The sequence below is a fragment of the Triturus cristatus genome, chromosome 12 (genome assembly GCF_964204655.1).
Source record: "Triturus cristatus chromosome 12, aTriCri1.1, whole genome shotgun sequence".
Classification (NCBI taxonomy): domain Eukaryota; kingdom Metazoa; phylum Chordata; class Amphibia; order Caudata; family Salamandridae; genus Triturus; species Triturus cristatus.
Genome location: NC_140595.1, coordinates 784,996,749 through 785,006,552, shown reverse-complemented (window position 1 = coordinate 785,006,552; position 9,804 = coordinate 784,996,749). Strand labels below are relative to the sequence as shown.

Sequence of the window (9,804 nt, the reverse complement as noted above, 5' to 3'; positions counted from 1 at the left end):
CGGAACACGAAATGGGAAAGCTGATGCACTGTCACGCATTCCCTTCCCAACAGAAAACAAGCCAGAAGGACCCCCAGAGGGACCACCCATTCTCCCGATGGAAGCATTTCATCCCACGACCCTGGCAACAACCTTTTCGGACTCCTTTTTGGAGGACCTACGAGAGACACTCAAACAAATCGACTCGCAACAGTGGATTGATGATGATCCCGACATTCGTTCCTCAGAAAAGGAATTTCTCTATCACAACCGAAGGTTATACCTTCCAGACCAACCTCAGCAGCAACAAGCTATCTCTTGGGCGCATGACACAACCTTAGGAGGACACCTGGGAGAACACAAGACCATCGCATCCTTAGAACGTTCCTTTTGGTGGCCCACGATGAAGAACGACACCAAGGAGTATATCCAAAATTGCTTTGTGTGTGCCCAGAGCAAAACCAGCCATGCACGACCTATGGGGCTACTTCGCCCCATTCCGATACCCGCACTCCCGTGGCACACAGTATCAATGGACTTCATTGTAGAAATGCCCCCATGTGACGGCTTCACTACCATCTTGGTGGTGGTGGATCATCTCACCAAAATGGGACACTTCATCCCATTGAAGCGATTACCTACATCAGCAGAACTAGCAGTGGCCTTCCTCCAACACGTAGTGAAGGCCCATGGACTACCCAGGGTTCTTATCACCGACAGAGGCTCCCAATTTACTTCTCGATTTTGGAAATCGCTATGTACAACCATGGGAGTGGACGCAAGACTGTCAACCAGTTATCATCCCCAGACCGACGGAAAGACAGAACGTCTTAACCAAACACTTGAACAATATCTCCGCTGCTTTTCACTACAGAATACTATGGACTGGGTTCCTTTGATATGGCTAGCCGAGTTCTCATATAATAATGCAGACCATGCCACTCTAGGTTGTTCCCCATTTTTCTGTTTATACGGGTTTCACCCGTACATGCTTCCATTTGAATGGCCCGCAGAATCCCAGCACCCCACGATACAAGAACACCACGACCACCTCCGAACAGTGATTAAAGAAGTAAGAAAGCAACTACAAAACACACAAACCACATACAAACACTACGCTGATAAAAAGAGAAGTCAGGAACCTAGCTATCAGGTAGGAGACAAGGTATGGTTGGCCACTAAGTACTTGCGGCTAAAAGGAATGGGTAAACTGGGCCCTAAATACATCGGCCCATATTGCATAGAACAGGTAGTGAATCCAGTAGCCATGAAATTGTCTCTTCCCCAGGCCTGGAAAATCCACCCGGTGTTCCATGTGTCCCTACTAAAACCATGTCCCCAGGATATGAGACTACCAGCGCTCCCTCCACCAGTAGAAATAGACGGACAAGAGGAGTATGAAGTCAAAGAACTCCTGGATTCCAGAATAGTGAGGGGTAGGGTGCAATATCTAGTAGACTGGAAGGGATACGGGGTGGAGGACCGAACATGGGAACCCGTAGACAACTTACATTGCCCTAGATTACTGAGGCACTTCCATGCCACTCATCCAGGAAAACCAGGACAACCACCGAGACGGCGGTCCTCCAGAGGGGGTACTGTCATGGCCTGTATTTCTCACGGCTGTCGGACAACCGGTTACAAAACTACAGTTCCCACAGCGCCCCGCTTCGCGAGCTCGCGGCTTGGGAAACCGCGCGTTTTCTGATTGGGCAGCTATTTAAGCCCCGCCCAGTCCAGGAAGCGGGGCTTGACAATCCTATTTCGTTCCAGCACGCCAGGCGGACGGTGCTTCCCCGCCGGAGGTCGGGTGTGATAACTACGTTCCAGATTCACCCTGCGATCAAGCTGCTTCCAGAGAATTCAGTCAGTCCAGGATAGCGCCGGGCGGAAGGTGCTTCCCCGCCGGAGGTCGGGCGCTTGCTTCGTTCTTGACTACATCGCGAAAGGAACAGGTAGGGCTCCTCGGGAGCACGAGACCCTTGGTTCCTCACCGGCAATCATCCCTTAGGAGAACAGAACCTGTTCACCTTGTTACTAGGTACTTAGGCCCTTATACGCGTGCTTGAAAACGCGTAGTACAGCTCCGTCAGGAAGAGCTGCACATTCCACGCTGTGCCAATAACAGCGTTGACTCGTATTGAGGATATTTGAAATCCTAGATGCACGCTGTGAATTGAACAGCGTACCGGCTAGGAAAGACTTCAGGGGAGGACGACACGACTGGACTCGCACTCGTACCGGTCCCTCCTATCACTTACCTATTTTACTTCCGTGAGGTAAGCTGAGTTGGGGAACTGATTGGGGTCCTCAAAGAGGGTAGTAGGCATTGCAGGCCGGGGGACGTATACTGATGTCTGCCTGTGCTCCCTTCTAGTTGGTGCGACATTCCCCGAGGCCCCGACACCACCGAGGCTCGTCGAAAGATTCCATCGCACAGTTTCCCATTCCAGTTCCTTCACTCCCTTCTCTCCCGGTGGGGCGCCAGTTCCCAGAGTAGTTGTTTCCTCTCTGGGGGAAGCCGCGCTATCGGGAAGAAGGACCTTTCTTCGAACATCGTCCCTGCTGTCTTCTAGTCAGGTTAGTGGTTTGTCGGGTAAGCTGCTAACACAGCCGCGACAATATCTCTGCCCTGCACTCTGAAAGGAAAGAAGGAGTCAGGTAAACAAAGTGCTCCAGGACTGACCAGAACCGGTTTGAACAAGGCTAAGGCCCCTCTGAGGACAAAGGATTTTTGGGTAGAAGTATTGGGACCCTGATCCCAAGAATTTAGATCACTTTGGGAAACAAGAAGAAACTCTGCTGAGGAGAGGAACCAAGAAGAAACTGAGGAGAGACTATCCCTGAAACTGGGGGAATTGGCCTGCAGGGGTTGCCTACTGCCAAAGAGAGGAGAAAGGAACTTTGTGTGTACTTTTGATCAACTTGTGAAGGATCTCCAAGGGCTTGGAAAAGAGCTTGCCTCCTGTTGAAGTCTCAGGAACAACAGACTTCACCCCCCAGCTTCCCAGAGTTCCTTGGAAGTGCGTGCTGCTGTTGTTGGGCCTTCTGAGGGACTGCGTGTCGCAAGGAGCTGGAAGCGCGACTCAAGAAGGAGAAGCGTACCGCCGTCGGAGCTGTTGTCGTCGCATCTCGTGAAGTGTGTCGCCGCTGCAGCATCGCATCGAGTGGAAGCGTCTCGCATCATCCAGGACGTGTCTCGCAATGCCGAAGAAGCGTGTCGCCATCGCAGCCATCATAGCTGACGCATTGCACCGCATCAAGAGAAGAGTCTCTCATCAAGGAAGAAGTGTGTCGCCATCGCAGCCATCGTAGTTGTTGCATTGCACCGCATCAAGAAAAGCGCCTCGCATCCACGGAGAAGAGTGCCGCCGTCGGATCTGCTGTCGTCGCATCGTGTAAAGGGGTGTTGCCGCTGCAACATCGCATCGAGCGGAAGCGTCTCACAAACGTCTGAGAAGAGTGTCGCTGCCAAGGCCACTGTCGTCGCATCGCGTAAAGTGTGTCGACCCTGAAGTCTGGAGAAGCGGCGCACTGGAGCCACAGAGAGGAGCTAGACCGGTCTGAGGAGCACCGGCGGAGCTGTGTGGGATTCCAGCCCGAAAAAGAATCAAACTGCAGGTGAGGACAGAGGTGCGTTGACAGATGTTGCGCTTCTCGGTGCTGGACTAGAAGGGGGTCCTGTTGGTCAGGTCGCAGGATGGGGTGAGATCCTGGGTGTGTGCCCCGACCTTGGCCCCATTACCGTGGGTGCACCGGACAGACTGAGGTGAGTCGGTAGAGCTGCATGGGGCGTCCAGTTGTGGAATGTCACATATCAGATTCAAGGTGCTGTAGGTAGGTGCAGATAAACTGCAGGTCATGCGGGTGAGGTACACGTGGCTGTCCTGCCAGTGCTGGAATATTCGCCAGTGCTGTAGGATGGAGCGGAGACGCTTCAAGCACCGGAAGGGAACGAGACTGGCGTGCAGGGCTCTTCATTGGCCCCGGTGCTGCAATGGAAGGGACTCAGCCGGACAGCACGGAGAGGCACTGATGGAGCCGTCAGTACAAGTACTGGACTCCCTGGGGTGGTTTACTAAATTGGAAGGCGTGACGTGATGTGGTCCGTCGGCTTATACTGCCGACTTTGGGGCAGGAAACCAGGGTTCGAGCCTCGAGGTTGCGTCCACATCCTGTGATTCTGGGCAAATCACGTAATCTCCCCGTGCCTGAATGTGTAATGTAAATACGGTGCTCATGTACAGCGCTCCAATACCTTCGGGTCGAGTTCACGCTATATAAATATGCAAAAAAGACAAACCATTTTGCAGCTCACAGGTCCCAAGCCTACCCAATGAAAAGCAGCGTCGAGAAAGCTCATCTTAAACCAGAATCGGATGAGCTATCTATAGCGCCTAATTAGTACCGGTGGTGGTGGGCGCTTAGCGCTGCCACTCTTTTTTGGTCCTTGGCGTATTTCTCATCATCAGCCTTCACCACCCCCCCCCACCCCTCCCCCCCAGCAAGAGAGAAAAGCAGGCAAATGAAATAGGGGAAGAAAAGAGAAGGAAAGCGTGACCAAAGGGAACGCGGGGACGAAAAGGCACGTGTGAGAGTAACACGGGGAGCGAAGGATGGAGGTAAAGAGAGGCCTGAGGTGCAATCAAAAGCAGCCAGCCTTCGGACCCCACTCTGACATCGGTACGTGATGGAGCCGGATGTAGTGTCCGCGCCTGGACACGCTCTAGTGTTCTAACTCCTAGTAATACACTATACACCCACCCACCACCGACGTCACTGTGTCAGGTGACGCGGTTAATAAAAAGGCCGAGCGCACGTGCTCGTGGCCATTCCCACTACCCCTAACTATGTGTCCTGTGTCAATCATTGTGCACAGCATGTGGGCCTAGTGCCCAACATTACACTGGCGACGAGGGGGCTGTGCCCTGGCGTGTAGCAGCCCAGCTATAAGAAAAGGGGGCGAGAGCTGCCTGCGTGAAGGCCCACCAGCAGGCGAGAAGCGCCTACTTGCCTGCGGGCATGCGAAGAGCCTCAGGCGCGAACACGGTGACTGGGAGCCCACCCTGCACCGCCGCGAAGACCTGCGGGCGTACAAGATGCCCCAAAGTGAAGGCGAGGAAGTCGGGTGCCCACCCCGTTAAGCCTGCCGCTGTGCCCCGTGGTGAAGGGCAAGCCGAGCGGAGCCCACCCGCATCGGCCGTGACGCCGTGACCCCGTAGGAGGAGATCGGGTGCCCACCCCGACCCCGTCGAGCCTGCCGCCGTGCCCGGTGGTGAAGACTGGTCCGATCGGAGCCCACCCGCATCGGCCACGACCCCCGCAAGTGGAGCGAACCACGTGGAGCCCACCCGTGTGGATGAAGAGGCCAGTCGGCCGATGGTGAGGTGCCGCGCGAGGGAAGCCAGCGGGAGCCCACCCCGCGCCTTCATTCCCCGCAACTAAGCGTGGCCTGCCCGGAGCGCGGCACGGTCCGCGGGAGCCCACCCCGCGTCTAAAAGTGAAGTGGAGCAGAGAGACTGTGCTCGGAAGAGAGGTCTGTTGCCGCATGAGGCGGCGGTGGAGCGGCACCGGCAAAACCCTCCCGCGCAGTCCATGAAGCCAGGAGACCTGCTGCGGGGCGGAAGAAGCAGAAACGAAGAGCGGAGCCCACCCGCAGCTGCATCGGTGAGTAACCAATCTGCGCCCGCTCCCCTGCGCAGCATGTGACTGGAACTGCGGGCGAGGAGCACGAAGCGGAGCACTCAAGGCGACTCCAGGCGGGCGGGAGAAGTGAGCGAGTCAAAGGTGAAGGCCCGTAAAAGCGGCGTAATGAGAAGAGCTGGCTGCTGCGCCCAGCAACGAGAAGAGACGAAGGTGGGGGGGACTAGCGTCGGCTCGAGAGCCTGCTGATGTTCGCTATGACATCCCGCAGGATCGGAGACTGCCCAAGCATGGAGGCGGCATGTTTCTGCAACAGTGCTAGTTTTTCTCCCCTCCCCTGTGCAGCGTGATAACTGTGGAACTGCTGCAGGCGGGTAGTGGAGAGAAATCAACCAGGAGGCCAGCCCTTTTGTGCCAGCACAAACTAAGGCAGATAAATAAATGTGAAAAGACTTACCTGCTGTTTGGCGGTGTCCTGCTCCCAATGTTCTGCTGTGGCTCCAGCTCTCCTACACGGCCCGGGTGAAGCCTGGAAAAGTGAAAGCAAACACGGCAGAAAGCTTTAGCAGCAAAGAAGGTTGCTGCTGAATGAAGTGAAAAGCAACACTGCCATCTAGTGGCCGGCTCCAGCAACTGCACGGGAAGAAATGTGTACAGCATGTTCAAAGTCTGCAACCAAGGGGAAGCCATGGAGGCAGACGACAGTGTGCCAGAGGGATGCAGTGCCATCCCACAGCGACAAGGAGGAAGAAAAAAAGGGTCAAGCCACATCCACCCCAGCGAGGATCGCGCTGTCGCCGCATCAAGTGGAGTGAACCCTCGAGAGAGCTAAAGGACTCAGCGCAGATGTACCCCGGACGCGGAAGGTACACAGCAGCGCCTACAAGAGAGGAACTCACTGAAGAAGATGTGCGCAGCAAGTATCCAACGACACTGAAGGGTAAGGAGACAGAGGGAACACCCAGGGGTGCCAAGAAGCCACCACAACCAGAGATCACACGGTGCAAGGAGCAACGCTACACTGAAGATGTACCACGACGGTACGAAGAGGAGCACGCACCAGCGCCCGACAAGGCAGAAGACACAGGTAGTCACACGACGTGACGCACCTCGTGAAGGCGACCAGCCAAATGGTCGCACCACAAAAGCCAACCCACCAGGGGTTGCAAAAGGAGGTGACCGACGCAAGGGTCAGAGTGAACATCACACCAACAAGTGACCAGACAGGTGGTCAACACACACAAGCCAACCCACCAGGGGTTGCAAAAGGAGGTGACCAACGCAAGTGTCAGTGAAACTACGGAACAAGAGGTCTGACGAAAAGACCAAAGGTATCCTGCCAGAGATCGGCAGAGTGGACCGTCAAGTGGTCCAGGAAGTTCATGAACGAAGAGGACCAAGAGTATGGCCCCACGAACTTCGACAACCAAAGTAGCTGGTGAAAGGAGAAGACGAAGAGAAGGTCATGCCCCTCACTCGGGATGCTGAGGAAGATGGAGAAAGTGTCCTCGGACGAGGACAAGACCAGGGGGAACACGTGCAGAGTGCGCGCGCTGCATGGAGAAGCCTGGCCAGACAAAGGAGAACAGAAACGGTCCAGATTACGGCGTGAAGCGAAGGGATGAAGATATCGGAGTGGCACGTTCGCCACTACAAGGAAAAGAAGCAAGAAGAGATCGGAGTGGCATGATTGCCACTACAAGAAGAGGAGAAGAAGTCAGAGTGACACGACATCCTCACAGAGAAAAGAACCGAGGACAAGAGAGAAGAATATGGCAAGACTACTCACACTCCGAAGATAAGGAAGGCGACAAGTGTCCGAACACGGAGCGCAAGTCCTGAAAACACCCGTGGCACGGAGAGAAGACCGTCTGCTTCACGATGCTTCAGCACACCTGGGATCTGCAGAGGTGAGCAGGCTGGACCATTCGGAACATTCGCCAGCCGTGGTGACTCCGGGGCAGAGGCCTCAGGGATGCCAGTGAGAGAGCATCCCCGCGACGAGAGATGGTCATCAGCCGCTCTTCAGCAAAGGTCCCGGGAGGATGAAGACATCGCGCGCAAAGACAGGAGCGGAATCTGAGGTGAGACTTGTCGTCTCCTCCGCACCCACCCTGATCGGCGTGGGAGTAACACGATACAGTACACTCAGCCCAGGACAAATCTGATGAAGAGGGCCTCAAGGATATCCCGTGGCAGGGGAACACCCGCGAGAGGGGCATCATGGTGAGATGGGTGTCTTGCAAACAATCTGTCTTTTACCAAGCAAAACACACGCTACCGATGAAGAAAAGGACAGGACTGAAAGATGAACGGCAACATCTAGTGGTGGACAACAAGAACTCCAACTGCGTTTGTCGCCACTGAAGGAAGGTGAAGGAAAAGACTGTGAGGATAACTTCAAGGCAGAGTCGTCAACAGACTGGATCCATGGATCACCCATGGCTGGTGCCACAGTAAACTGGTGGTCTCCGCGACAGGAAGAACATCGTCTGTGACCCCAAGCAGCGGAGGCGTAAGAGACTTTACAGAAGTTTTGGTCACTGTATTACATATGTGTGGGTTTTTCTTTCTCCCACAGGTTGAACTTTGACTTTGGGTTTTGTCATTAAAAATTGGGAGGGATGTAGTGTCCGTGCATGGACACGTTCTAGTGTTCTAACTCCTAGTAATACACTATCCACCCACGTCACTGTGTCAGGTGACACGGTTAATAAAAAGGCCGAGCGCACTTGCTCGTGGCCATTCCCACTACCCCTAACTATGTGTCCTGTGTCAATCATTGCGCACAGCATGCGGGCCTAGTGCCCAACATTACACCGGGGTCCATGGACAAACTTTGGGCCCCTGAAGCTAATCACTTTTTTTTATTTACTTATTTTTACAAATTGGTGATCCCTTACACGTGAAGTGCTCGTTTGAACGGATGATGATTATTGTCAGGGAGATGCAACACCCCCCATCTTAAAGCCAAAGGCGCTGACTGCGGGTGTCAGCAGACCCGGGGTAACTCTCAACCTCCAGTTAATGGGAGTTACTTCCGGTGAAGCTCGAGGGCCCTCAGCAGAGCCGTGAGCTCAGTGCTGCACGTTTGACGGATGTACATCGACAGAGCCGGCAGGGTGTGGACTGGCTGAAGCACACAGGGAGATTTGTGCTCAGGTAGCTGACCTCGAACAGGAGAGTTATAGGGGAGGTGTGGGTGCATTGCCAGAGCTGCATAGGGTCTTGTAGGTAGTTCATGTCAACTTTCTAATTGGACTTTCCTTGAGCCCACCACGAACCTCGCGCGCAAAGAATTAAACGAACACCTTGCACCTGGAGCTCCTAAACGCACCTGCTGTGCTGGGTGGGAGAGAATAGCCGATGCTCGCGAGCTGACGAAGGCCTCCAATTGGCTGATGGTTGTGCAAGCGCGGACCATCGGCTAATTGTGAGTTCTGATTGGTTGAGAGGTCGGCGGAGGAATGCAATCAGCCGAGCTGCGTGCAGGTGGGCACGCGGCAGACATCCGCGCCCTGATGGAGAAGTGAGAGCTGTGGTGATTCGAAAGCGTCGTCGGAGAAAACTTTGGGTAAATAATGCCTATTTCTTGTCTGTTTTGGAGGTGCAGGCAGGGCGTATGGGTGGTTGTATTTTTTTTGGGGGGGGGGGGGGGCTAGAATCATTGCATTAGAGAAAGTGGGTAAAAACGTAATTTCCCTATTTTCACCGAAAGCGGGCGCTGGGGACGTTCCTCGTCCTCTCTCGCAAGAAACCTACATGGACCTGTCAGATCCTTCGCCCTCTTGAACAGTACTTTAAATGTAATTTATTCATAGTACCTGTTTGGTCCCGAGAAGTGCCGGTACAGCACCATTAAATGTTTTACAGCAGTGCTGAGAAGTGCAAGTGCTCCTTTTCAAATTAAATAAGTGCAGGAACACCGTACCAGACAGCACCTGCCCATTTAAAGCACTACGCTTGAATAAAGGCCACTTCACCTGGGCCTTCTGCAACACAATATCCACCACGCTGCCTTTGTCCGGTGTGACAACACGTATTGCAAAATAAATCAAACCAATGGTTTATTAACCGCAGTTTGCTGGCGGTGTAGTTTAATTAAAAACAAGGTACTTCCGATTAACGTTAAGCCGCATTTTGGCCAGAAAAGAGGGAGGAATGTACCGGCATCAGTGAGGC

General features: G+C 54.1%; 1 long non-coding RNA gene across 5 annotated transcripts in view; it reads left to right on the top strand.

Annotated features, from left to right (window-relative positions):
* Positions 1–8,845: 8,845 nt before the first annotated feature.
* Positions 8,846–9,804, top strand: part of LOC146782834 (uncharacterized) — a 219,192-nt gene continuing 218,233 nt past the window's right edge. For all 5 annotated transcript variants that reach the window (XR_014972092.1, XR_014972091.1, XR_014972089.1 and 2 more), the window contains exon 1: positions 8,846–9,196. This is a non-coding gene — a long non-coding RNA (uncharacterized LOC146782834). The remainder of the gene's footprint in view (positions 9,197–9,804) is intronic.